Source organism: Hirundo rustica, chromosome 9 (assembly GCF_015227805.2).
Source record: "Hirundo rustica isolate bHirRus1 chromosome 9, bHirRus1.pri.v3, whole genome shotgun sequence".
NCBI lineage: Eukaryota > Metazoa > Chordata > Aves > Passeriformes > Hirundinidae > Hirundo > Hirundo rustica.
In genome coordinates, this window is record NC_053458.1 from 14,293,463 (window position 1) to 14,300,210 (window position 6,748).

Here is a 6,748-nt window from a genome sequence, read left to right on the forward strand (position 1 = left end):
AGGTGTAATGAGGTTTGCCCCGAGCCGCCTCCAGGCTCAACTACCCCAACTCTCTCAGCCTGAGGTGCAGAGGTGCTCCAGCTCCCTGAGCATCTTCGTGCTCTCCTTTGGACCCGCTCTCCCGGGACAGCACCGTTCTTGCGCTGAGAGCACCGGAGCCGGGTGCGGTGCTCCGGACGGGCTCTCACGGGAGCAGAGAGGGAGAATCCCCTCCCTCGGCCTGTTGGCCACGGTTCTTTGCATACAGCCCAGGACAGGGTTGGTTTTCTGGGTTGGCTTTTGTCCAGATTTTCATCCACAAGAACCCCCAAGTCCTTCACCACAGCTGCCCTCAACGGATTCTTCTCCCAGTCCCATGTCATAAAAATACCTCCCTGGGGAAGACCTGACAGCCTTCTCTGTGGCTGGGAATGATGATGAAGGAGCACCAAGATACCCAGCCTGGCCCATCCTTTATCACCCAGAGAACATAAATTAAACTTTCCAATGTCACACCATTAAATATGTGACATGTTGCATTTCAAATTTTGAACTTTTCCTCATAGTGTATTTCCAGGTTAATAAACAACAATTTTCAATATTATCAACTTTAACCTGTTGTGGTGTCTTTTTAAATTAGGATGAGGTCACCAGAACACGTCCAATATTCTCTTTATATTTAGCTTGGAGGAGAGTATTTTGTTGGAGAATTCAGTGCAAATAAGCACGAGCATTAAACAAAGTGATCTCAAGGAAAGGAGATTCATCAGAAAATCCGGGACTATAAAATGGAAATTTTGAGGCATGGGGTGTTCACAAACAACTACCAAAAACAGTCAAAAGACCTCAAATTCAAATAAGTTAGTGGAAATAATTAGCATGTACACATGTATTCAGGAAATGTAATGAATATGTAGTAGAAATGTGATGAATAGGCATTAGTTCCATGGATATAACCTGGCCTGTTAGGTTGCTCTGGGTGAATGCTTTGAGGAGAAATCCCCATGCATCGGCACTGCTAATAAACTAATGTCAGCTTTCTAACCTAGTACATTCGTTGGGATGCTTTATTTCCTGGTTTTCAGTGACAGGAAGAGGTTGATGATTATTCTTGCTATTTTTTATCAAAAACTAGGGTGTTATAGACCAGATCACTAAACTAAAAAAAGAAAATAAAAAAAAAATTTACTGACAGAAAAGAGGCTTAGAATGCAGTAGACAGAATGACTATTGTGACTGGAAAACCACCACTACAGAGAAATACCAGTAATTAGGATATAAAATATTTATTTTTAATAGATTTTTGTTATATAACTTTTCTTAAATTCAGTTGTCTACCCAAGTTGGCAAATTTTGCTTATTTTCTGAGTATTTTCCGTATAAGAATGTGGTAACATAGGACACAAGTAGTACATTAATATTTTCACTGTTAGGGTCACCAAGTAGACAGAACAATGCTCTCTGTGCAACAAGGGATGGAACTGCAAAAGAAAATAGGGCTTGTAGGTTTTCCTGCCACAAACACAGCTGTGACAAACCACCCCGCGTCTCTCAAACGCTGCTCGCCCTGCTTCCAGATTCTCTTTCATTCAGCATTTCTGGTTTTCAAAGGTCAGCTTAAGAATGGGAAAATGCTGAGTAAGGTTAAAATCAGCCTTTCAAAAGTCAACAAAATTTAACTTCCAGGGCCAAAATATGCTCCTGCCATACATATTGGAAATAAAGCTATTTCCCTCATTTATGAGCAGATCTTAACTACTTCTCCAGGCAGGTGGAAAAGAATATGGAGCAAGTAAACTGACTATTTCTTGCTGTGTCAGTAGGACATTCTGTCAGCTTGCAGAAAACTGATTATTGTTTTGGCTTTTGGTACCTTTGCAAAAGCACTAAAACATTTTTTAAATAACTTTTTTTTTAATGTTATTTGAATTGTAGGAAGTCATTCCTAGCAGTGCAGAAGAAAACTTTCATTTTATCACTCAGGTTAATGCAGAGGCTTTGGACCTTCACGCTGCAGCTTTGCCACAGGTGCACTCCGAGGAGGAAGCAGACTTATACAGAATATGTTAGTGGTTAATAGCAAGTGGGACAACAGACCTTGTTCACAGGAAGGATTAAGCTCCTGGAGCTTTAAAACATAATACCGGCATGGGTGGTGCTGAATTCCCTTTGTCCATTTGATCTTAGCAGCTGTTCCTGAAGTTGATGCTATTCAAAGGAGAACTCCCCAAGCACTTTGCTGTGCATCATGGATCAGGTTTGGCTTATGTTTTTTTAAAAGGCTGCCAGGAAAGGAGAAGTCTTTGTGGGATGCATTCAGGCAAAAGCATCAGGAAATTTTACCTTATGAAAAACTGTAGTGCAACACAGTCCTTCACTGATAGTACACCAGCTTGGTATAGCAGAGTCTTTGTAAACTGCCATGAGAAGTAAAACACAGCTTTCTAAAGTGATTCATAATCACGTTTAGGGTGACATAAGGAGGAGTTTGGTATAGAGAAATGGTGGTGTCTTTGGGAGCTTGAGATCCTAAGGGATACAATATAGGATAACATCAACTATTTATTGTACTCTCTTGAGTAATATCATAAATATCTTGTAGTGGATGTCAGGTCTTTGACAATTACACAAATTTTAAGAGTAACTCCTTAAAGAGCTTTTTCCTTCTTTACTTGGGCTTGCTTGAGTCTAATCAACTGAATTATCCGCAGGCTCCTTTTATTTTGCTTTATAATTCAGTTTAAAAATAACCAGACAACTTTTGTTATTTCATAGCTGTTCTGCTCTGTCATATAGACTGTTAGCCTGAAAATTAATTGCAGATCAATTTATTTTATAAATATACTTTATAGAATAAATTATTAGAGAAATCTTGAAGATGTATTTATAATTTCTTCTTTGTAATTATTTGCTAAAATTTGGGATGAAGAATTATAATGGGAAAAATATTAAAGAACCAGAGGAAACTGTTTTATGAGGTGAAATACGCAAAATACCGCTCAAAACTTAAATTCAAGCTGGATTAAACCATAACATGAACAGTAAGACAACAGGCTCCTACAATTCAGAAAGAGGGACTGATCCACAGTTTGTTTGCATTTCAATTCAAACTCATCTTCTTAAGTACATTCAGAAACGCTGTTTGCTGGAGTGGTTTCTATAGCAGTGTCCTGCCTGATTACAAATCAGCAGGGCTGACGAACCCTGGACTAGCAGAAGCTCATTAAAATGTCTGATCCGGTTATGCAATAGGCCGGTGGCAGCCTGTGACTCCTTTATTGTCTCTTGGTGTAAGAACTGCATCTCGACAAAGCCCAGCTCATGGGGCTTTCGTGGCTCTTTGTGGAGATGCATAAAAATAACCTCATAAGCCAGCCTGTGGGTTGTGCTCTGCACTAGTAAGCGCTTTAAGGTCTGCTCTCAGTTCCAGCTCACACATTAGAAGCTCCAGTCATGCAGTGGTCTTAAAAGATGTCTCTGGATGCCACTGGGGACTCCAAAGATGCTGAGACTTACAGCAAGTTACAAGACTTTACATTTTTAAGCCCACTGGTGTGATCCATTCCCTCCTGTCCCCCAGTGTCCCACTAGATGAGAGTCACTTGGCTCAGTATTTAAAAGACATTCAGCTTCTGGCTGAAAGTTTCCTCTGCTCCTGCACTTGGACAGTGAAATTTCAAACTAATCCCTGTTAGGTTATAAAGGCAGAGAGAAAGATGCCTACCTTTCCCTTGGAGTTTGACCATGAGCACCAACAGTAACAAAAATATCCTCAGATGAGATGATGTTCTTACCTGTCAGAGTAAGCCTTTGTGCCAAACCAAAGCCATGGAAAGCAAACTAAGCTTCAGGAAACCAAGTGGATGCAACACAAAAAGGATGCTGACTCAACAGAAAAGAAATCACAGCCAAAACCCTTGAACAAGACTGCCTCAGGGTGAGTGACAAGATGCCAACTAAAACACAGACTGCCAATATTTCCCTGCTCCTCCCCAAAATTGTCTACATAGTTAAGCTTTTGAACAGGCCTTGGTTTTTATTGCACCCTCTGAGTCAGTTCAGCTCATTAATTCTGTTTATTTTAATTTTTTGGTTGGGCTAGAATTCTAGCAACTTAGCAAGTGAATTTGCTCAGAGTGTTCCAAATATGCTACAGCAAGTACAAAACAATCTAGGATAGAAGAGAGAGAATAGAAAGAACAGGGAGAGGAATAGGACTCCCTAATTTTAGTGTCAATGAGGCATTTAGATACTAATCCCTTTCAGGGAGCTACAACCACATGTTTCTCTCTCTGCAACCTTATTTCTGATTAGAGATGGGAGCAGATATTTCCCTCATTTAGCTGTCTCCACACATGATATGTATACCATAGGCATCCAATTTTTTCTTCCATTTTGGGAGGAAGGCACCAGGTAAGATTTCACTGACTTTACCCCAAAGACCTTTGGAGAAAGATAAAATGTCAAATGGCTCCAATGTCTGCAGCAACTCAGGTTCCCTTCTGAAATTGTCCAGAATATTAGTAGTTTAAGGGACCTCTTCCATGAAGTAAGGAGCAGCACAGACAATGCCATTTAGTTTGACTGTGTTGAAGAGTTTCAGTGATGCAGATATTTCATGACAAATTTTGATGTTAGTAGCTATAGCAACTCATGCCATGGAACAGCTGTTCTCCTTCCCACCCTATCCTGTACTACACATACATCATCTTTGGAGAATATGTGCAATATTTTGCATGTCTACTTCAATCTCCATCTGAAAAAGCATCACAAAAATTTGTTCAGCATCTCACACTTGTGAAATATCACTTGCTATAGGGAGGGCTAAATGTCACTGAATCTTGTGCATCTAACTGCCCTCCTTCATTTGACCAGCAGCTGAACGAGTTGTGCAAATGCTATTATCAAACACTAAGGCACTCGAAAGTGTTTGAAATTCTTGTAGTGTGTTTGTAAAGGATGAAGAGCCAAAGGTAGCACCAGGGAAATGAAGAGAAGCTCCCACAACTTGTGAAAAGCAGCCAAACAGCATTTCAGGGGAAAGAAATGAATGAAGGGTGTTAGTTTGGTGTCTGGGGAAACAGTGTGTGGTTTATCTGATCTCTCACCAGTCAAGAAAACAAGACCTTTTTTTTTTTTATTGTCAGCAAATAAACAAATCTATGTCATAGTTCAGCACCCCCAAATAAGCACACAACCCCAAACCCTGAAGAGTCATCAGAGAAAATGGAACAGGAATGGTGTTAATTTTAAACATGTGGGAAATGGGGCACCAAAGTATTAAGTGCCTCTTTAGGGAAATCCATTCCATAATCAAGGGCCGCAATTTATTTTTTTAGTTCCAATTTCAGATCATTAGAGCATTACATGTCAATAAAAATATACCTCATGCACTCAGCTGAGTTTAGCATTTGTTTTTCAGTCCTAGGAAGCAGCACAGGCCTCAGAGCTACCAGGACATTGCATGTAAATACAAATCTTCTCCATTCATGAGTAAATTTACTGTAGCACAATTTATTGACTGCAAAAAGTAGAATTAAAAGCTTTCACCCAGTGCCACTATCAACCATTGAGTGAAATACTTAAGAAAATGAAATTTCTAGAATCATATTTCACCACAGCACTGTCCTTTTAGTGTGATGCCTACAAAGCAGCACAAAGTATTAGAAAAGCAAGATAATGTAATCATTTCAATCCTGTCTCTCTTAGCTGATCTTTGATTAGCTTTCAGAGCCATTAAACTGCAGTTGTCCACACAGAACACAACTGATACTCCAGTTTTTAAGCATTCTCAGCTGCAACTAGTTTTGAACAATGCCTCTCTCAAGAGAGGTTCTTCATGTCACTCTGCTGAGTATAGTCTGATCTAGGGTGAAAACCAAAATCCTTTCTTTTTTCTTTCAGGATGAGCTCAGCAAAAAATTAGGAAACCACTGTGTACGTGATTCTCTATCACTCTTCAGTCTGGCAAGTGCTGATGCTCAGGTGCCTATGTACAACTTAAACTTCACATGCACAAGTGCTATCACCTGTACTGGGGGGGGCAGGGGGAAGGAAATTTCAAGACAGATTACTGAAAGAAAACTCGTTAACTATTTGGCAAAAATGCAATATTCAAGTTAATACATTAAAAATATAACCAAATACTTATGGTTTAAAATAAATTTGAGGGACAACAGTATGGAAGTGAGCAGTATCTCTTAGATATTTTTGACCAGACACACTGTCTCTGCAGAGAGCTGGCCTGCCTCTTGCACGCTATGCCTGCAGCAGAAATGCAAAGACCAAACCAAAACTGAAGAGAATATTTTTAAATCTAAATGTTTAAAGAGAATAAGGAAGTCTTGGAAATGTGAGTTTTCTACTTAGTTCTTGATCTGAAGTCTGTACAAAGAAACTGCTCATTCACCAGCACACACAGTCTAAACATGATAAATACAGCTGCAACAATAACTCTGTCCAGAACTGGAAAGACGGTGATGAGTAACTTGTTCTTACCAGTCTCTAAGGTGTTATTTTAAGAAATTTTTTATGTTATCTGAAGAAATCTGAAAGTGTTTATAATAACCAGATTGAGGCCAACAAATGGATGTCTGTAAATGTGTGAAGTTTACTTACTTGAGTGAAGTAATTTTTGTAAAATTGTTATCAGAAATTGCATTCCAGGAAACACCTGAATATTCCACTCCGTAAGCTTAGGTTATTTCTTTGAATATCTGCAGAAACAACATCTAATCTTGTATGCTGTGGGCAAGTTAACAACTCCCTT